This window comes from Patella vulgata, chromosome 3 (genome assembly GCF_932274485.2).
Source record: "Patella vulgata chromosome 3, xgPatVulg1.2, whole genome shotgun sequence".
NCBI classification, from domain to species: domain Eukaryota; kingdom Metazoa; phylum Mollusca; class Gastropoda; family Patellidae; genus Patella; species Patella vulgata.
In genome coordinates, this window is record NC_065881.2 from 83,965,360 (window position 1) to 83,988,189 (window position 22,830).

At 40.7% G+C, this 22,830-nt stretch overlaps 2 long non-coding RNA genes across 3 annotated transcripts; both read right to left on the reverse strand.

Annotated features, from left to right (window-relative positions):
- Positions 1-3,092: 3,092 nt before the first annotated feature.
- On the reverse strand, positions 3,093-4,698 carry LOC126816496 (uncharacterized). The gene is made up of 3 exons (XR_007678417.2): positions 4,593-4,698; positions 3,957-4,107; positions 3,093-3,637 (listed from the first exon to the last, which is right to left on the reverse strand). It is a non-coding gene; the product is annotated as an uncharacterized LOC126816496 (long non-coding RNA).
- A 5,342-nt stretch (positions 4,699-10,040) lies between these two features.
- Positions 10,041-16,630, reverse strand: LOC126816498 (uncharacterized). Of its 2 annotated transcripts, none has more exons than XR_007678419.2 (3): positions 16,428-16,630; positions 12,793-12,948; positions 10,041-10,180 (listed from the first exon to the last, which is right to left on the reverse strand). It is a non-coding gene; the product is annotated as an uncharacterized LOC126816498 (long non-coding RNA). The 2 variants fall into 2 exon arrangements; XR_007678420.2 differs by lacking the exon at positions 16,428-16,630 and adding an exon at positions 13,496-13,545.
- Between the last annotated feature and the right edge of the window lie 6,200 nt (positions 16,631-22,830).

The following is a 22,830-nucleotide window of genomic DNA, read 5'->3' on the forward strand; positions in this document are numbered from 1 at the left end:
GGGTTTCACCGGTGCCACGTTACCCTAGAACTTATGTCACTTCCGGTACCAATGAAACCGTTAAACAGGTTTCCACATAAGCATTGCACACATAAAATAAAATGGACGCAGAAACAACCAAATCCAGCAATCAATTCATTTGCTACATGTCAGTGATCCTGTCAAAATTACATTACTTCCGGTGATAATGAAAATGTTAAATTGGTTTATGAAATCAGAAATAGCATCATCACATGGTGAAAATTTTATGTAAATCCTATAATAATTGCCACCTTTATAGACCAAAAACCTTGAAAAATGACTTGTAGAAAATCGCCTATTTCTCTGCAACCGTACAAGTTAGAAACCATTTTGAGGTATCTGTATGATCGAATGAGTTCATTCTATTTGTTGATTGGAATCAAATATCTTAATTTTAAAAACATTACAAATCTGATTCATTTGAATAAAATATCTGTTTTGAAGGCTAAAAATACAGTTTTTGCCAAAATGACGTTACTTCCGGTGATAATGAAAATCTTAAATTACTTGTATGAAATCGTAAATGGCATTATGTATCACACAGTGAAAATTTCATGAAAATCGAATAATAATTGACACTTTTATTGACAAAAAACCTTAAAAAGTGACCTGTTGAAAATTGCCTATTTCTCCGCAACTGAACAAGTTAGAAACCATTTTGTGATATCTATATGATCGTAAGGGTTCATTGTATTAGTTGATTTGAATCAAATATCAAAATTTTAAACAAATAACAAATATGACTCATTTGAATAAATTACTGGTTTCGAAGGCTATAAATACAATTTTTGCCCAAATTACGTCATTTCCGGTGATATTGAAAATGTTAAATTGGTTTGACCTAGTTAAAATTGACATTACACATCAAATGGTGTCACTTTTATGAAAATCGAATAATAATTGACTCTTTTACAGGCAAACTAGCGTAAAAAGTGACTCATGCAAAATTGCCCATTTCTCGGCAACTGCGCATATTACAAATTAATTTTCACATACATTCTCTCCGTATAGATTATTGCTACGAGTTTATGAAAGTTACGACGTAATATTTTAAAATATGAAAACGCTGGATGGGTTGTAAATAGCTTAATTTTACACCTTTTTTCACCTTTTAATCGAAATAGCCCGAAAACGGAATCGAAATTAAAAAAACTGGTCCCAACATTTTGTGCGCCTTTAAAGGGCGCACAATTTCAGTTATACCAGATTTGAAAAAAATAATATTTGCTTTCGAAAAATGGTACCTAACTGTCAAAATTGTAGTTTTTTGTCAATTTACGCCACTTCCGGTGCCGACAGATAACACTATTGGTAACAAAAAAAATGACAATTGAGACAACGGAGCATATGAACTTTGTTTTATACAAATCGAACAATAAATAATTAATCTAGGACTGAAAAACTGAATTAGCCAATGGGGGCCAAGGAAAATTACCGAGACAAAAATTTTTCACATTTTTGCCCAAGTCAGAGGACTCGTTATATTTGTGTAAAACACGACTAAAAAATATTCATAAATAAAAAAGTTTTTTGTAAAAATTTAAATTTTCTAAATTTAGCGCCTTATATCTGCGAAGATTTGCCGAAAATCAAAAATCGAAAGTAGCGTAGCTATGTGCCCCGTCTCCGGCTATGCCAAAATGCATCGAAAGTTAAAATCCAATGATTATTGTTAAAATTACTGCAATATTTCTAAAAACGATAGCTTCGGTGATTTCGAACATTTCGCATTGTCGCAGAACGTTCAAAATAGCTTTATCCTCTAAGTCACACCCACTTTTCCGATAAAACCGAAGAAATCGTAACGATCCGACAATCAGTTGCTGAGATCTACTCAAAACAAAAGAAGAATAATAATAACTAGATCTGCTAAGCAGATATTAAAGCTTTCATATTCACAGTCACTGTCACATGTCATAGAAATAATATGAACAGAAAAAAAAAATCATTATAATGAGTAAAAATTTGGTGAAGTTAATTCGATTTTTCACTGGTAAATAATTAAATAGACAAGTGGCATAACTTGACCCGCATCCCATCAGCTATCCTGAAAAATGCTGGAAAAATTAAACAAGTAAATTGTGTTTAGTACTGGGTTAATTAAGACAGGCATATGCCTTTGCTATACAGGATGACATGAGGGAACTTTAGCTTGGGAGGTGTAGGCCTGCAGCCAAAATTTCTAGCTAGCTTAGAAACACAACTCCGCTACACGGTCTTCCATAAAAGAAAAACTATACATTTTTGGAAAGCTTATGATGCCAGGAAGACAAAATCTGGGAGTTCCAAGCAAAATGTTTGCAATTTATTGATTTAGGGCCAGATGAAATTCGTCAAAATTGTCAAATAAATGCTATTTGTGTACTAACAATTCTGAAGTTGACATAAAATTAAATAGTTGGTAAAACACCTCATGCCTTCATCCTTGGCAATGAACAGTTTATTGGACAGATTTTGATGTAAATAAAAATGCTCAAAACACAAATGTCATGGGTGAATAAAGAATTGTGGAAATCCATTAACGGTAAAAAAGAATTATCTCCCTTTCTGTCAAATGCCTGTAATTGATAGACTATCAGGTCTTGTATGAATCATAAGACCAGGTGTGGGCAAACAAGCCCAATAATTATTTTGTTTGTTGGATCTCAAGGGCCTGTTAGGGTTGGTTGTTGGATGTTTGCTCAGAAATTATCGCTTGTATGGAACATGCTAGAGTCGATTTGTAGCATATTCTAGCCAGGGGATATGTTTGACAGTAGTTGAGTGATATGCTTTTGAAATAATGGAGATCAGTAGCACTTTATAAGCATTGAACCACATGATTTTTTTCCACTAAGATAAACATTCTAAACCCACATACATGTTCCCTTTCAATTAGCCACTACAGTATTTTTACAACTGTACATGTAGCTGTGAACTACTATTTCGGATATGATTAATGGTCAAATTACAAACATACATGTAGATATAAGTTAAAAAAAATAATTGTGTATCTGGGCTGGAATGAAGGGAAAGGTTAGAAAACAGGATGAACAGTTGTGAAATTATTTATTAAAGTGAAACAATCATTTAAAATCAAAATTAAACAGTTACTCTGCACATCAAATGTCATCAAAGTTAATCTTCATTATCATCATCACTGTCACTAAATGTATTAACATCAAATTCGGTCTCTTTAACAGTTTTTTTTTCATTTTCACATTGACTACACATGCACAGGTCTGTACAAGAAAGGGGGGTTGGGATGGCCTAGAGTGCCGCGCTTCGACCTCTAGCTGGTCGGTCACCTCTGGCTTGTGGCTGTGGCTTTGATCCCAGGTGTGAGCGTATGTGGCATGGAGATAGAGGCGTCTTCTCAACCTCGTGGGTTTCCTCCGGGCACTCCGGTTTCCTCTCACTGCTAAAGACCCATACGCGCAAGCGAATTATTGAAATAAAATTGAAACCGTATGTTAGTCCCAAAATGACCTAGTTTGTGTTGAGTGGACGTTAAACCCCATTTCTCTCTCTCTGTACAAGACAACTTTGCTGGCCATTTATGATTCTTTCTCTTATGACATCTTCACAGAATATATTGTATGTGGTTTAATATTCGACGGAGGGCTAGTCATCTTTGCTGAAAAATATAAATAAACATATACATGTACACAATTAAAACAAAATTCTGGAGCTTGGTTTACTCTCATTAATTTCGTACAACAGAGGAAAAAGACACTTACACAGGGGTTAACATCTTATTTTCATGCAGAAACCAGCTAATGAAGACAGGAAGGCATTAGCAGTACAAGGAGAGATAGAGAGGAGAATTGCGGTTTAACGTCCACTGGACAAAAACATAGTAATTTCAGGACTCACCCATGGTTCAGTTTTATTTGAATAATACCAGTGGCAAGAAGGCGGAGAATACAAATAAAAAAAACATCACAAATATTTACCTTTCTGATAACTGTCTAAGAAATTCAGTACATGTATATTGCCTATAACATTTTTGGTGATATCTGACCTCAATGGCCACACAATCTTGCCCTCTGATATGCCTTAAAATATCTTCATCCTCTTTCAATTCAGCAGCTTTCAACAGTTGGCCTACAAACAAATTTGCAAACAAATTATACACCATATAGCGTTGAATGTTGTTTGTGCTCAAGGGGGGGGGGGAGGGAATGTCACTTTGAGGCCTACATGTACATGTACCTGGCTGGTCAACTCTGGCATGCGGTTTAGTTCAGATCCTTTGTGTGAGCGGAAATGGTCTAGAGACAGATCGTCTTAGCAAGGCACCTACAAGTGGGCCAAGAAAATAAAAAACAAGTTAACTTCTCTATGTTTCATCCCTTGTGCAAGCAAATGTGCAACACTTTAACCAATGACTGTGCCAAATCAACAAATGGGGTAAAGGGCTTTACTGGCTAGCTTCATAACAATTTTACAGTGATTGCAGTAGCACTTCTGATTTCATTTACAACAAAAACAACAACACAATAATTAAAAACTGTAGGATGAATATATTTAATATTTATTAGTAATAATTATAAATTTAGTAAGTAACATAATATTAACATTAGGCCTACCTGAGCCTGTTTGGGTCTGAGTCTGTGTTAATACATCCTTCTTCCTATTTTCTCCAACAGTGACAAATCTGTCACGTTTTTTACATATAATACACACAACAGGCAGCACCGATATGTGCATCTCATCAAATTCAGCTTATACCATACCCACAATAATGTTACGGAGTCAGTGAGTTCAAGTTAGACAATACGCTGACCTTCCACTGACCATGCTTATAATATAAAATCTGTCAATGACAGCTGATTCATTGTTTAGTTTTTTATATGATATATTTAATATCAATAATATATGTATATGCATGCTTTATTTTACTTTACACGACCTCTAAAAATGCCCCAAATCGTAAAAATACGACTTTTTGGATTTCGATCTCCTTTTTTCGGCTACCCCGGACATTTTCAAAAAATGATACAATGATTTCACACAACAGGCCAGCTATTAGCCTCTCGATTGACAAGAGTTTCATCGCCCTCCATTCATTATAACCAATGTCATCGTGCCCTAAAGAATCAACAAATCAGCTTGCTTATCTCTGCTTACCCTAGGCAAAAAATGCTCATCTTTGAACTCAATCATGACATTGACCTAGTGAGCGCCTACACCAAGTTTGAACATTCTAGCTTAATTAGAAGGAGAGTTCTTGTGTTCCAAAGTCCCGGCCCTTCAAATTGCTTCTATTTTTCATTTTCAATTCAAAATGGTGACCATCACGTGACCGAAATCAAAATTCTGATCCGATAGATTTTTAGGCATTCCTTCCAGGATTCCGAAAATATGACGCCCGAGTCTGAAAGTTAAATAGCAAAAAAGCCTTTTTGATTTTTCACGTTTAAAGATGGTGGCACTTCCGGTTCGATCGACAAACTCCATATTTTGTGTACGAATCAGTAATTACTTGTCTAGTATCGAATATTTTTTTTAGGTCATGCTGACCTATATTTCGACGATTTTTTTGAAAACTTTGATCCTTAATTTCACCAAGGGGAGATAATTTAGAAAATTTCCAAGGACATCATTGAAGTCGCATTGGCAAGATCTACTAACATTCTAAATTTCACGAAAATCGCAAAACTATTAAAGAAGTTGTCAAATTGGTAATAACTTCCGGTTCGAAATGACAGCGACGAATTTTCGAAATGCCAAAATCCGAAATTGCAGATTTGAAGTAAATGTTTCAAGATACTCAAAGAAAAAAGAATTAGTAAAATAGGTAAAATAGTCACAAAGTTACAGCATTGTAGGTCAAATGCATTCCTTCGTAAAATTCGGTGATTTCGGATTCGTAAAACGTTTTGAAAATATATTTAATCAACAGCCACCACCCATTTTTGGGGGGATAGGTAAAAGTTTCAGAACGATCCTATGGTTAGATTCTGAGAAATCCGATTTGTGGACAAAACACAAAAAAAAAATAACAATAATAATCTTAACAGAAACAATAAGCTTTCATATGTAATATGAAAGCTTAATAAGAATAATAATTTTAACAAAAACAATAGTGTTTCACACAAGCTACGCAGTGTGAAACCCTAATAATAATTTTAACAAAAACAATAGTGTTTCACACAAGCTACGCAGTGTGAAACCCTAATAATTTTAACAAAAACAATAGTGTTTCACACAAGCTACGCAGTGTGAAACCCTAATGAAATGAAATGGGGTTTAAGGTCCTACTGTTCTGCTCCTGTACTGGGCTAATGAAGACGGGCAAACGCCATACAGTGTGCTATGAGCTATCTTTTACGTGCATTTTACGTCAGGCCCTCAGTTCTGCACAACTGACAAGGGGAAACCACGTCGGAAAATCGGGATGAACTTTCTCGGCCAATGCAGGGATCGAAGACTCGACCTCCAGGCTAGCGAGCCAGCGTCTTAACCACCTAGCCACATAAATGAATGAATGAATCCAATAAAATGGGGTTAAACGTCCTTCTTTTCTGTACTACTGAAGACCGGCATTCGCCATACATTGTGCTTTGGGGGAAGTTTTGTCCGGAAAGCAACTGATTCAAACTGTCAAGGCTTCTTTTACGTGGTGGGTAGGATGGCCGAATGGCTTAACACGTGCGCTTAGTATCATAAGGGCTGTCATTGAGTCAACTGGCGTGGTTTCGATTTCCCGGTTGTACGTGACAAGGAGTAGGGTCGCCTGTTCAATCTCATGGATTTCTTCCGGGTCCTCTGGTTTCCTCCCACTGCTAAAGACTCCTACGCACAAGCGAATTATGGAAATAAAATTGAACCATGTGTTAGTCTCGAAATGGTCTAGTTTGTGTCAAGTGGACGTTAAACTCTCTCTCCCTCTCTTCACGGATGGCGGCTACACCATGGCTCTCCCGAGGCTGAAATTTGGTGTATTTTGATAGTAACATACTCCTGTTGGCGTTGGTCTACCACTTCCGGTTTCATACTCCTTTCAACCCGTGAAGCGCCGGGTAATTTGCTAGTCCTTAATAAACTAGAAGTGGTATAACTCGTTCTGGGAAGTCCAAGCATGTCCTAAATAAACTAGAAGTGGTATCAGGTAGTCTAGAAAGGTAATCAGTAGCTGCGCCGTGCACGACATTCATTTAAACACACAATGCATTAGTTATGTTTAGGGGGTCACGGTGGCTAAGTGGGTAAGGCGCTGGCTCGATAGCCGGGTGTTCGATCCCTGCATTGGCCAAGAAAGTTCATCCCGATTTTCCGATGTGGTTCCCCCTTGTCAGTGATACAGGAAGGAGAACCTGACAAGGACAGTTGTCTAGTCGTTCGGATGGGACGAAAACCAAGGTCTCGTATATGCGTTAAAGATCCCTTGGCAGTTTGAATTTGATATAAGAGTAGGCCATATAAGTGCCGCTACCTGGGCAAAATTTTCCGCATAGCACACTGTATGGCGTATGCCCGTCTTCATTAGTCCATTTCGGAGCAGAACAGTAGGACGTTAAACCCCATTTCATTTCATTTCAGTTATGTTTACTTTTTGGTACATGTAAGTGAGATGTATGCTTGATCGATCTGGCTTGTCATGTCCCCATAAAAACGTGCAACCTTCCTTTTATTGAAGGGGGGGGGGGGGGGGGGGGCGAATGCGTTTGGTTTTAGATCATAACGGCTGCCATTGCGTCAAGTAGCGTGACGTCGATACAACACTGGTACGTGACAAGGACTAGGGTCTCCTGTCAAAACTGGTGGGTTTTTTTACGGGACCTACTCTCCCACCCTCCCCTCTATCGCTTTACAGAACATGTCAAAAAATAGTTTTAAAAACTGATATTTTATTAAGTTAATGTGTGAATATGAAAAGAAAACAAAACAAACAAATTATGCAAGCAAAATAAATAATACGTCATTCATACATGGAATTATACGATCTTGATAATAATAAAATAGTGTGAATCGGCATCAAATTTGACTTTATCACTAAGCACGATCAAGGGTAGGCGAATAGTTGGGGTCGGGTGGTTTTGGGGGAAAGTCCAAAATGAACCACAGGCCTACAAACAACTGTATCGCTAAGGACGATCCAGGGGGTGGGGGGGGGGGGGGTGATTTGGGGAAATAGTCCAAAACCCCAGGCCCACAAACACCTTTAAATGTGAAAGTGTTTGGCGACAATTGCTACACAGTCCCGGGCCTGTAACGATACAGTTAGGTTTCGCGTCGCAATGATGCAACAGAAAGCTGCGACAGGTCTTGGCGAATATAGTCTGCTAAATGGCATTTGGGTTAAAATTCTAGAATGTGTCCTAGTTGTGTCAAGTGGGTTAATATTTTACTAGAAACTGGCCTGGTAGTGTCGAAGGCTGGGACCTTATACTTTTCTAGAATTTGTCCTGCTAGTATCGAGGGGGTGGGTTGTAATATTTATTTAGAATTTGTCCAAGGGTTATCCTGATAGTGTCCAGGGTGGTTAATATTTGATCTAGAATTTGTCCTGGTAGTGTCGACGGATGTTAATATTGTTCCAGGGTTTGTCCTGGTAGTGTAGATGGGGCTGAATGATGAGTCGTTGACATTCTTTCTGCTCTAAACTGTAACCCTGATAATACCCCATCAGCACCTATAGCTGCACAAGAGAAAAATCCAAAAGCCTAAAATAAAAAAATAAAAAATAAAAAATTAAATTAAAATCAACGTCAGACTTTTGATAGTAATTTTATATAGTTTGGGTGAATATAGTCGCCACGCTCCGTCGCTCGTTAACGCAAAAGGGGAGAGAGTTTTTGAATGATGATTGCCACTCTCCGTCGACCAGAACTCAACAATTGCTCGTTGAGGCGAAAGGGGAGAGAGTTTTTGAAGGGTTTTTTCCAACTGTGATACCGGGGTATGTAGATCTCGAGCTCACTATTTTACGATTTTTTTTTGTTCCAGAGTTATTCCCCATTTCATTCGGACAACGACATTTCTTATTGTTGAGTTATGCCCCTTTTCTGAAACCCCTATTAACGAGATAGAGACTACAGTTTTAAGGGATCTATTTCAAATTTGAGCGAAGAATTGGGGTCCTACCGATATTCAACGCTTTGCGATGGTCTCCGAAGTTAAAGCGCCCCCCCCCCCAACCCTTTTCCCGTAAACTTGATAGAGACTTACCGCCCCTGCCTGGTTACCGCCCTGATGACAGACATGCGCAGCTAGAACACAGGATGCTAGAAAGAACATCAAGGCAAAAACTACACACCACAGAGCATCCTGAAAAAAAAAACAACCGAAAAATACATAATGGCGAGAACCCATCCAGCATCGTGTGTTGGCCTATTTTCATCTTAAATATAATCTAGTCGAACGGTGTGTTTAAAGTGTTTGCAATTCGTCTTGAAACAAAGAAAAGAAATACATTGGAATTTGAAATTCGATAGAAAAGTAGGCCGTAGTGCCGCTGTCGTGGCAAAATGTCCTTCATAGCACACTGCATGGCGTATGCCTGTTTTTATTAGCCCAGTTGGTGCAGAACAGTAGGACGTTAAACTCTATTTCATTTTATATCTGTTGCATAAATGAGTTCAGACGTAAGACTAATATGATAATGACTATTAATACAATATCGAATATTGAAACAGACTATAGTTCTGCCTTAAAAAGTATTGCACGTGTTCTTGTACAAAAACGGAGAGCTGTAAACATGTTGTGACCTCTATAGGGTCTACAAGCTAAAAACGTGATTTTTCGTACAAACAGGGGCCATAATCCATGAAGTTTCGATCCGATACATGCCAATATCGGAAGCAGCCGTGATCTTTTGGGGATAAACCTATATTTCAAGTTTCGTCAAAATCGGACAAGAATTGTGACCTGTAGAGAGTCCACAAACAAATTGTGGACGGACGGACGTCCGGACGGACATGGGCGACGACAATATACGTCCACGTGAAAATGTGGGCGTATAAAAAGTAGTACTTACAGCAAGCAGCCATGGAACAAATTTAAAGAATATTTTATTATGAACTTCCAGTATAAAGATGACGTAGATAATGAGGGTACTAAGAAAGGCTGTCATAGACGTAAACTCGAAGAAATTATAAGTTGCTGCGTGCAGGAAATCACATGCTTCGTTTCTTGAAGACGAGACACATATAAAAGCTACCAACGTTAAAAACTGTAAAGAATAAAAATAATAAAAAATATACAAGACTATTGTCATTGATATTAGCAATCTGCTTAAAATACAGATCTATATTTCGTTTCGTTTTTTTTTATACTTTCGATGGCCTATACTATATGAAGATCTGACAAGTTGTACTCGAAGGTCGTGTCAGGTGCTTTTGATCCTATGACGTCAGACATTGATTAATCAATCAGCGTTGGCGTTTCTAGATGTTTACCCACAGTTCCGTCCTACATGGCACGCCAAGAAGTCGCCATAACAGACTGTTTCATTGGCTTATCCCTCACTTCAACCAAAACGCCGGTAATATAACAACTCTTCCAGATCCTACTGTAATAAAGACAAGTAAAACGAAATTTTGAACTATAAAAAACCGAAACGAAATAGGATCTGTGTTTAATCAGATTGTGATATTAGTTAGGAAAAACATGCGGTGCCGGACAGCAAGCAGACCCTGTCTAGTGTACGGCAACTCTCACTGTTTGTAGGATATATTGGACTTGGATTTCAGAAGGTTTAGATAATTCCACTGGCAATGAGATTATAGTCCATAATCGATGGATGGTGAAGAAAGGGTCATTTCATTATCGGCATAAGGGGAGATAACTATGATCTTGTAAAGCCGCGCTAAGACTAGTAACTATTTCCGACAATTTTCCCGTATTTTTTTTTTCTCCCCTTTTTCACTATTTTTTGTTGACTTTTTGGTCAAGAATTGGAGAAAGGGGGTCAAATTTGCTATTCCATATAAGTTTGGGTAATACTGATGACATTATAGCGGAGGGATATGTTAAGTGTCTGTGTAGAGTAATAATTACGTCGAAAGTGACATTTTGATCCTACTCAACATCAAATCTTCCTAGCAAAAAATCTAAACGGTCAACCCCTTACAAAATTATGACGAGGAGATTGCCAAATGCTGTCCCCCGTGTGCCTATAGAGACTGGAATGTTGAGCTACAGCCCGTGGTGTTACAGCCATTTAACCACACTGATCAGCAGTGAATATTTGCTAGGCCGCGACAATCACTGATAAGGATGACATCGATGCGACTTAATAAGCCACAAATATTATCTCTTTTCCTTCCACAAATTAAAGACGTTTGACGTATTTGTAGGTAAAAAATATTTCCTATATGGAAATTATTTGCCCATTGACATCAATGTTAAATGGCTGTAACATCACAGGCTGTAGCTTTTTTCTCAACATTCCGTTGGTTCCAATCTTTATAGGCACAATGGGGACAACATTTGGCAATCTCCTCATCATAATTTTGTCGGGGGTTGACCATTTAGATTTTTTGCTACGCGGATTTGAAGTGACTGGGGTGAAAATCTCACTTCCGACACAATGATTGCTCTGCAGAAAGACACTTTACACCCCCTATCCCTTCGCTGTAATATCATCAGTATTACCCAAAACTGCAAATTTGATCCCTTTTCTCCAATTCTAGACCAAAAAGTCAACCAAAAAATGCAGAAAGAGGGGAGAAAAAAAATAAGGGAAAAATTGTCTATTTATAACTCGCACTACATTCGTCCATCATGAAATAAGGGGAAATAATTACTAGTCTTAATCCATATAGTGTAAATGGGTATTACAATGGGTAAAACTTGAAGAAGCATACAAAAACTAGTTGCCGTACATATCACCGAAGCCAACCTCATAACCCCGTTATCCTTCTGCCTCAAAATCATGAATATTTACCAAAACCTGGCAGAAAATGTTAATTCAAACCCTCTTCGTCCATTCTGGACCAAAAAATCAACCAAAATGGGCATGCAAAAGGGCAGAGAAGAGACAGAGAGAGGATTGCTATAAATAGACGAACTACATGTTGAAATTTAATGGTGGTCTGCCTCCTACATAAAGGAACAGGAGTTATCTCCCGGTAATACCACATGCCCATAAAAGTTGTTAATCTGAGGTCAGCCAGACAAGTTGACATGCTAGCAAACTTTCACACGGCGATTTAGAGACATTCGTTTGGAAACACCCCCCCCCCTCCGCCCCACCCACACATACACATCGATCCAAATCGGTCTGATCTTCCTAGGCCCTCCTCTTGTTGCATTACCATAGTATGTACCCTTGGTAATGGTCGGGCTATAAGTGTCGTTTATTTTGATAATCGAGATTATACTCCGTATCAACAAAGTACTTCCGGTGTAGCCAAAAAACTGGTCGTAAAGAAATGAAATGGGGTTTAGCGTCCTACTGTTCTGCTCCTAACCTGGGCTAATGAAGACGGGCATACGCCATACAGTGTGCTATGAGGGAGATTTTGCCCGGGCAGCGGCGCTACGGCCTACTCTTATATCGAATTCCAACTGCCAAGGCCTCTTTTACGTGCCCTCCGTCCTGCATCACTGACAAGGGGAAACCACGCCGGAAAATCGGGATGAACAACTGGTCGCAAAACAGAAAAAAGGAAATGAAATGGGGTTTAACGTCCTACTGTTCTGCTCTGATTGGGCTAATGAAGACGGGAATGCGCCGTACAGTGTCTTACCAGACAGAAACAAGGGTTAAGGGTACCGATAGGGTAGGGATTGATTATTGAGGGTACGGCTAGGGCTAGGGATTGGGATTAGAGTACTTACTATTTCTCCAGCTCTAAGCATACCATGGATACTCTTAATGTATCCGATGTCTAATGTCAGACCGAACACCTCCTTCTTATTGTGTGTCTCGCCAGTACTGGTGGTGGTTGGCTCTTTATCAGGACTGTAGGTGCTTTCATCACTGGGGTTAGACATCTAAATACAAATACAGTGTTTATAAATTGTTATTATATCCCTGAAACATAATGGATGTTCCTCTGGCGCGAGTACGTCATCCATAACTTGTTTCCGAAAACAAATGAAATGAAATGGGGTTTAACATAACGAGGTAAACTGAGAGAGAGAGAGAGAGAGAGAGAGAGGGGGGGGGTTAACGTCCACTCGACACAAACTAGGTCATTTCGGGACTAACACATAGTTCAATGGGGTCTTTAGCAGTGGGAGGAAACCGGGGCACCCAGAGAAAACACACGAGGTTGAACAGGCGACCCTACTCCTTGTAGCGAACAACCGGGGAATCGATCGAAACCACGCCAGTTGACTCAATGATACAGCGCACACATGTTAACCATTCGCCCCCCCCCCCCCCTATACAATAGAGATTATTATTCCATAAATAGTTTTTAGTTTTTAGTGAGCTTCTCTCCAATTACTAAATGCCACTCACATGTATTAGTTGTGTTTACCTTTTGATAAATAAGACGTCGTATCAGGTGTTCTAGAAAGAGCAAACACAATTTACCTGTTGAAAGATCTGTTAAGCTCTCGCAATACAACAAGGTAAAGTTTAAAATTGAACTGATGAATACTAGTGGTTTGTATTATAATAATATTATTTATATGTCTGACTCTGTGTCAGGTTTTATAAACAGATTGTGAGTAATCAACACCAGTATAGATTATAATGTTGATTACACACGAGTTACAATAAACACTGATATTAATAATATACGGAGGAGCGTAGACGATGATGATAATGATGGAAACGATGATGTTTAATGTCAAGGTTGATAACACCGGTGATAATATTATACTGTAATAATGTAAATGTAAACACAGTGGTTACAATCACCACTAACATAATATAGTGACTAAAGGGGCGGGGGTGATGTTAATATATATTGAGGGGGGGGGGGAACGATGATGATAATGATGGAGTCGATGATGTTTAATGTCAAGTTTGATAACACAGGTTATAATATAATACTGTAAAATGTAAACACATGGGTTACAATCACCACTAATATTAATATAGTGACTAAAGGGGGCGGGGGGGGGGGGGTGTAAACGATGATGATAATGATAGGAACGATGATCTTTAATGTCAAGGTTGATTATGAGGTTATAATATCACATGTAAACACAGGGGTTACAATCATTACTAATATTAGTATAGTGACTAAGGGGGGGGGGGAGAGGGAGAGAGAGAGAGAGAGAGAGAGAGAGAGAACTAGGTCATTTCGGGACTAAACTAACACATGGTTCAATTTTAATAATTCGCTTGCGCGTAGGGGTTTTTAGCAGTGGGAGGAAACCGGAGGACCCGGAGAAAACTCACGAGGTTGGACAGGCAACCCTAGTCCTTGTCACGTACAACCGGGGAATCGAAACCCCGCCCGTTGACTCAATGACAGGCCTTATGATACCGGGCGTACGTGCTAACCCCAGTGACGCATTAAGTAATAAAATATTGTTTAATTCGATAATAATATAAGACAAAGAGAAACGTCCACTCGACACAAACTATGACGTTTTAGGACTAACATATTGTTCAATTTTGTAATTTTTAATACTTCGCTTGCGAGTAGGGATCTTTAGCAAGTAGGAGGAACCAGGAGGAAACCCACGAGGTTGGTAATAATATAAGCAATCGACTATTAATATAGTGACTAGGGGGATGGGCGTAAATGATGACGATGACCATGCAGCGGCGGTAACGACGATGATGTCAATGTTGATATTTATAATGATGATGCCTATGATGGAGATGACGGCGACGATGAATGGTGAGTTAATGACGATGGTGAATGATGGTGATGATGGTGATGACGACGACGACGACGACGATGATGATGATGATGATGAGGAGGAGGACCACAACGACAATGATGAATTGTAATGATAATGTACCCCCCCCCCAACCAGAGTTGTCCTTCCTTGCAGTTCATACTGTGGACAGTGAGACTTGCATAGTGACGGCATTGAATGGTGATCACAACGACGATGAATGGTGATCACGACGACGATGAATGGTAATGATGTCGACGACTATTATGATGGTGACGAGTAAAGCACAATGAAAATAATAATAGTTGGTTGTAAGACATGGAATATAGTAATAAGTGGGTCGACTCCATTCGGGAATAAAACCACAAACCACCCATAAGTGCTTGAAAGTGTGAAATAATCTCGCAATAGGCTAGAAAAAATCTCATATGAAATAAAATCAAATTATGAATTTGTAGGGTGCATACTTTACGGGATACTGCTCAAGAGCGCTTGAAAATTGATATTTTTTTCTGTAACGTAAAACTTTTCGGATTTCTTGGGAAGTCTGTTCCATAAAACTACACCACATCTAAGAAAAGCACGGCCCCCAGTGATCGAAGTCATAATATATACTAATGTCCAAAAGAAAGTATACACTGTGCATTTTGTGCTGCATCAACCAAAGGCGTTTTTCCATGGTATACGGTATTTAAGTAGAATGTCAATTTGTTTCACATTTTTATTTTGCTTAGAAATGTTGAGTTTGAACGCAAGAGACAAACTCGGTAATGCTTTATCAAATGTTTTTAATCTAAACAAAACTTAGTCATACTTTTAGTGTGTATACTTTCTTTTGGACATCAGTAAATATTTACCGTATCCCGGCTCGGTGAGTAAAACGCTGGTTCAGTAACCTTGGAGAACCCAGGTTCGATCCCGGTGTTGGCCGAGAAAGTTCATTGGGATTTTCAGGTGCAGTGGTTCCCCCCTGTCCGTGGTGTAGAGCGGGGGGGGCCTGATAAGGGACAATGTATAGTCGTTCGGATGGGACGAAAAATTCGCAGTCCAGTGTACACATTGACGTACACGTATAAGAACCCTTGACGGTTGAAATTCGATATAAGAGTAGGCCGTAGTGCCGCTTTCCAGGCAAAATGTCTCTTATAGCACACTGTATGGCGTATGCCCGTTTTCATTAGCCCAGTCGGTGCAGAAAGGTGAGACATTAAACTCCATTTCATTTCATTTCTGGTGTTATTCAAATAAAAAAACAATTAATATGAAAATCTCATGCACCCTTCGAGAGAGAGAGAGTGAGAAATGGGGTTTAACGTCCATTCGACTAACACATGGTTCTATTTAATTTCAAGAATTCGCTTGCGCGTAGGGGTCTTTAGCAGTGAACAGGCGACCCTACTCCTTGTCACGTACAACCGGGGAATCGAAACCACGCCAGTTGACTCAATGACAGACCTTATGATACAGCGCGCACGTGCTAACCATTCGGCCACCCCCCACCCCCTTCCCCCTACACCCTTCGAATTATTTTATAAGCTCAGTACTCCCATACCCGGGCCAAGTTCATCCCTAAATAAAACCCCGTGGTTTTTACAGTTTATCGCACAATTTTGATATTTTTTCATAAGTTTTAAGTTAGTTAGTTAGGTTAACTAAAGAAAATTTACCTTGCCACGCCTCCTTATATATTCACAAGTTCAGATCTACTGGAAGTCACATGTAGTCCGATAACACATATTAGTCTTGGTTGTCCGGACACACGTTACATTAACGTTGATCAGAGGCAGAGGCTGTCGCTGTCGATGGATATATTTTGACGATCGAGCTTCTATCGATATAACTGCTTATTACTGTGCGACATTTCGGCTAGGCTTCTCTGATCATTGCGTGATATTAACTAGACAAGCCTAGTCGAAACTTCGCGCAGTAATAAGTATCAATTGTATATGGAAAACATTTCTCATGTCTTGTTAGCAATCGTCACGCGCATGCGTGGTCAGATTACTGACAACAGGAATTGCGTTGTCCCTTGTACAACGTCTATTGAACAATTAAGAATCTTGAGTGGATTGTACGTCAAGGTGATCCCTTAACAGTTGGAATTCGAAGAAGAGTAGGCAGAAACACCGCCGCCCCTGCACCCCCCCCCCCTCGCATTGCAACACTGCCACTGAAATAAAAAAAGACCCTATTTTAATCTAAAAAAAATCCGAAGTATTAACTTGACAGGGCGTCCTCCCTGCCCCCCCCTCCCCCTCCCCCACAACCCTTCTATTCCATATCAAGCAGACGGGTGAAGGACGGGGGGCTTAACAATGATAAATGTCTGGTCGTTCGGATGGGACGAAAATCCGAGGTCCCGTTTACACATTGAGGTGCACGTAAAAGATTCCTTGGCAGATGGAATTCGATATAAAAGTAGGCCGTAGCCCCGCTGTCACGGCAAAATGTCCCCCATAGCACACTGTATGGCGTATGCCGTCTTCATTATCCCATTCGGAACAGAACAGTAGGACGTTGAACCCCATTTGATTTGACTTCATTTCAAGCAGACGGAAATGACCAGGCGGGTGGTGATATGAGTGGTAATAAATTTAAGAGACTGGACATATTAGTCTACATGAGATACGGTTATAAAGATAGTATCAAAGTTCTGTGTTCAACTTGACTGGTGTATACTATAACTCATATAGGTATTCTATTTCACTGCTTAGATAGTTATGTTAATTACGAAATACATGTGTCAGTTATCGTTAAATCATCGAAAAATCTCGAAAGTTCATCGGGATTTTCCGACGTGGTTTCCCCTTGTCAGTGGTGCAGGAAGAAGGGTCTAACAAGGACTGCCGTCTAGTCGTCCGGATGGCACGGAAAACCAAGGTCCCACAAAAGATCCCTTGGCAGTTTGAATTCGATATAAGAATAGGCGATAGTGTCGCTGCCCGGGCAGAGTTTCCCTCATAACACACTGTTTGACGTATGCCCGTCTTCATTAACCAAGTCGGAGTAAAACAGTAGAATGTTAAAGTAGCTATGTCTCTAACTCAGTATCGTCCAAAGTCTTTGACATCGAAAACACTAATTTTTGTCAATTTGAATCAATATTGGTGTTGTGATCTTACCGGGAAAAGATGGCCTTCTGATATCCAATATTTAAGACAAAATAAACATTTTACGATTGGTACACGAATCGTGTACCATAATGCGTTTCAGCGCCATTTGTAATAGGGGACTCGAAGAACGAGGCTAGACATATTCCACAAGCCATGTCAAACGGTGAAGCCATATTCTTATCTGGAGAGCATGCGCAATAAATACTATCGACGTAGATTGGAATAACCAGACGCTAGAGATAGCCATTCGGTTGACACTACTGGCGTATTTCGCCGAACATAACTGATTTGAAATTGGAGTAAAAATGGAAACGATTGAATGTAAATCAGTTTATATACATTCATATTACAGTATTATATGCATTGCGACCCATTTGTGTCAATTCCAATCCCAAATATAAGCGAATTAGCTCCTTTAAACTCCGTTTCATTTGATTTCATTTCGTTAAATCATTCTTAGGTAACGCTGGTCTGTTTGGGGGGGGGGGGAATTTTAGCCAGAGTGAAGTGTGGGGTGGGGTTGGTAGTATCGAGGGGAAGGGCAGGATTTGTTGTACCTGTAAAAATGAAAATGAAACGAAATGGGGTTTAACGTCCTACTATTTTGCTCTGAACTGGGCTAATGAAGACGGGCATACGTCATACAGTGTGCTATGAGGGAAATTTTTCCCGGACAGCGGCACACTCTTATATCGAATTCCATCTGTCAAGGGATCTTTTACGTGCACGCCAATGTGTACACGGGACCTTGGTTTTTCGTATCATTCAAATGACTAGACAGCTGTCATGCCCTCCGTCCTGCATCACTGACAAGGGGGAACCACGCCGGAAAATCCGGGTGAACTTTCTTGGCAAATGCAGGGATCGAACACCCGACCTCCAGGCTAGCGAGCCAGCGTTTTACCCACTTAGCCATGATGACCCCCTGTACCTGTAAAAGACATTTATTTTGATTGATTTTGATCAGATTTGTTGGGTGGTCTAGTGGTTTAATGCATGTGCATGAAATCATAAGGTCTGTCATTTTTCTTTTGAGTGGGAGGGGGTGGATGGCCCTGTATCATAAGGTTTGTCATTGAGTCGACTGGCGTGGTTTCAAATCCCCACTTGTGCGCAACGAAGAGTAGGGCCGTCTGTCCCGCAACATGGGTTTTCTTCGGGTCCCCCGGTTTCCTCCCACTCAATGACATACATAACCATTCGGTCATCCCCCCCCCCCGTACTGTAGCATAGACAAATATTAAAATTAGTGCTAAGGTACTCGCGAAGAGCTTAACGCTATGGTTATCATAATATTTGGAAATAGAACGGGGAGACAATTTATACCTTCACACTTGAGAATTTCGCTGAACAAAACAAAAGATTCGTTATCACGACTCTTTTAATCCCAACGCGTTAAATATACAACTAGCTAAATATTTTAGGTTTTATTTGTTTTCCTCTCACGGCACTCGCCGCCCATGAAATTTGTATTCATATTCGTTGGTTATCACCTGTTATATGGGTGGGTCCGTAAGCGTCCACCGTGTACTGGGGGGGTTGGGTGGCCGAATGGTTAGCACGTGCGCGCTGTATCATAAGACCTGTCATTGAGTCAACTGGCGTGGTTTCGAATCCCCGGTTGTACGTGACAAGGAATTGGGGCGCCTGTCCAACCTCGTGGGTTTTCTCCTGGTCCTCCGGTTTCCTCCCACTGCTAAAGGCCCCTACGCGCAAGCGAATTATTGAAATTAAATTTAACCATATGTTAGTCCCGAAATGACCTAGTTTGTGTCTAGTGGACGTTAAACTCCATTCTCTCTCTCTCTCCACCGTGTACAGTCTCGGGTGATCCACTCACACCAAGGGAGACAATAACTTTCTCCCTAGGAATATTTGGTGAGCTGGGTCCATATGGACTTAGACTGGTAATTCTCGCTCTCAGTAAAGTCCTGAATCAACGACCGCGAGTTTCACAACATTGATAATATTGGTGCGTGCCAGGGTCGGCTTTGTGTTTTTAATGTTACTACTGTTTATCATCACAATTAGATTTAAACTGGTTGAAGAGAGAGAGAGAGAGAGAGAGAGAGAGAGAGATGGGAGGGGGCGGGCTTTAGCAGTGGGAGGAAACCCGAGGATCCGGAGAAAACCTACGAGGTTGGACGGGCGACTTTACTCCTTGTCACGTACACGCATAGGTCGAAACCACGCCAGCTGACTCAATGACAGACCTGAAACGCGGTAAACTACTAGCCCCACTAGCCCCCCCCCCACCCACCCCAACCTCCGGTTTAAATAATTTCTGCTTCAAAATGTTATGAATAAAAGTACCTTTGTGTGTGGTTTAACACCACAAAAAATTAACCCACAATTACCCCAATGCCCAACAATTACCCCAATGTCAGGCACGGGGGCTCTGTGAGTAAGACGTTGGCTGACCAACCGTAAGATTCCCGATGGTCTATAGTTTTTATCACCCCCGGGGAATCATGGGGGGGGGGGGGGCTCAGTGAGTAAGACTTTGGCTCACCAACCCTGTGAACCCGGAATCGACCCCGAAGTTTCCTCGGGATTTTTTCGGCGTGGTTTTCTCTTGTCAATGATACAAGATGGGTCTTGGCGGGTAGGGGTAGGTGTGGGAAGGCACTCCGTCTAGTCGTTCGGATGGGAAAGCAAAATATTCAGTGGCGTGCACGTAAAAATAAAATGGGATTTAGCGTCCTACAGTTCTGCACGAGCCGGGATAAGGAAAAATGGCAAATATCATACAGTGGGGTGAGGGGTGTTCTTACCGGAGAGTGGGACGGTGGGGGCCTTACATGACAGTGGGGGAGGGGGTGCTTACGGGACAGTGGGGGGAGGGGTGAAAGAGCTTATCGGACATCGGGGAGGGGTGGGGAATTTACTGGACAGGTGGGGGAGGAGTGTGAGAGCTTACCGGACAGTGCGGGTTGGTTGTAGGGGTGGAAGATCTTGCTAGACAGTATTTAGGGGGGGGGGGGCAGTGGTGTGAAGGGGTTGAAGAGTTTTCCAGACAGTGGGGGAGAGTTTACCGGACAGTGACATTTCCGCCTTCTCTAAGTCGAATTTAAACAGTCAGGGTTTTATTCGTTGCGTACAGGCCAACTTGTATACGGGATATTGATTTTTCGTACCACCCGAACGACTAGATGCAGTTCCTTGCCAGTGTTAGTAACCCAGTTAGTTTATCGACCCCCACCTTTCCCCTCCACTTCGACCCGAACCCCGACGTTAAATGTTATTTTTTTGCTAGCGAATGACCTTGTTTATATTGAGTTGACGTTTAACCCCTATTGACTTTCGATTCCCCTGTTGTACGTGACAAGGAATACGGTCGCCTGTCCAACCTCGTGGGTGTTCTCCGGGTCTCCAATTTCCCCCCACGGCTAAAGACCCTTACGCGCAAGCGAATTATTGAAATAAAATTAAACCATATGTTAGTCCCGAAATGTCCTATTTAGTGTCGAGTGGGCGTAAACCCTATTTCTCTCTCAAATTCGCTTTCAATGTCCCCACACCACTCCCATCCCCCAAACACATTTCTCGAATCCGCGGTTGTATGTGACAAGGAATGGGGTCGCCAGCCAGTCCAACCTCATGGGTTTTCTCCGGGTCCTCCGATTTCCTCCCACGGCTAAAGACCCCTACGCGCAAGTGAATTATTGAAATAAAATTGAACCATGTTTTAGTTCCAGAATGACCTAGTTAGTGTCGAGTGACGTTAAACCCCATTTCTCTCTCTCTCTTCAATTCGCTTTTGGGGGATCACGTGGCTAAGTGGGTAAGACGCTAGCTCGCTAGCCTGGAGGTCGGGTGTTCGATCCCTGCATTGGCCGAGAAAGTTCATCCAGATTTTCCGGCGTGGTTCTCCCTTGTCAGTGATGCAGGACGGAGGGGCTGACAAGGAAAGCTGTCTAGTCGTTCGGATGGGACGAAAAACCGAGGTCCCGTGTACACATTGGGGTGCACGTAAAAGATCCCTTGGCGGTTAGAATTCGATATAAGAGTAGGCCGTATGTGCCGCTGTCCGGGCAAAATTTCCCTCATAGCACACTGTAGGCGTATGCCCGTCTTCATTAGCCCAGGTTAGGAGCAGAACAGTAGGACTTTAAACTCCATTTCATTTCATTTCATTTCAATTCGCTTTCAGTGTCCCCACACCCCCTCCCATTCCCAAACACATTTCCTCATAACAAATAATCAAAAGAAAGGCTACATTTTGTAAATCGTACTTTAAAAACAAACGATGCAGATTTCGCGAAAATTTACGCAAACATTTACGTGTCCATTTTGTTCTTCTGTCGGTAATTTTCACGCTGTTGGTTTTAATAAGCTGTAATAAAAAGTGAAAGATGTAAAGACTTTGATTGTTGTTGTAGTTGTACAAGTGGTTAATGTAACGCCGTAGACGCAACGGCTGAACCTACATAAACTGTAATTGATAGGAGCGAAGTGGGTGACTATTGTTCTAACGCTGGAGTGTTGACACGCGCTTTTAAAACGAGAGGCTTTCAATTCATAAGTTAACTTCGTTACCCTATGTAATCATTTTAACACTCGATAGCTAATCACCCGGCACAACTAGTTCATTTGAATCAGCTTGGATAAGAGATTAGCCCACGGAGCGCTGCTGGGCCAATCGTATTAACAGCGTGTTGTAGCGCGGGGTTCAACAAGGGGCGCATTTGAAGCCATTGACGTTATGTACAGTTACAAACGACATCATAAATAGAGATGAGTGTGTTGCAATCAAGACGAGAAAGTGACTTCATAAAAAAGATAGAGTATTAGTTAAGTTATTAGAGTGATCTTTGACCTCACTGATAAAATTGGAATATTTTAAACGGGGTGTCGTATTTCAGATTTCAGTATCATTCGCTGATTGTCACAAGTTAGGATAACTTTACGGTGTTACATGGTGCTTATATATATTGAATACTGATATCGAAATCTA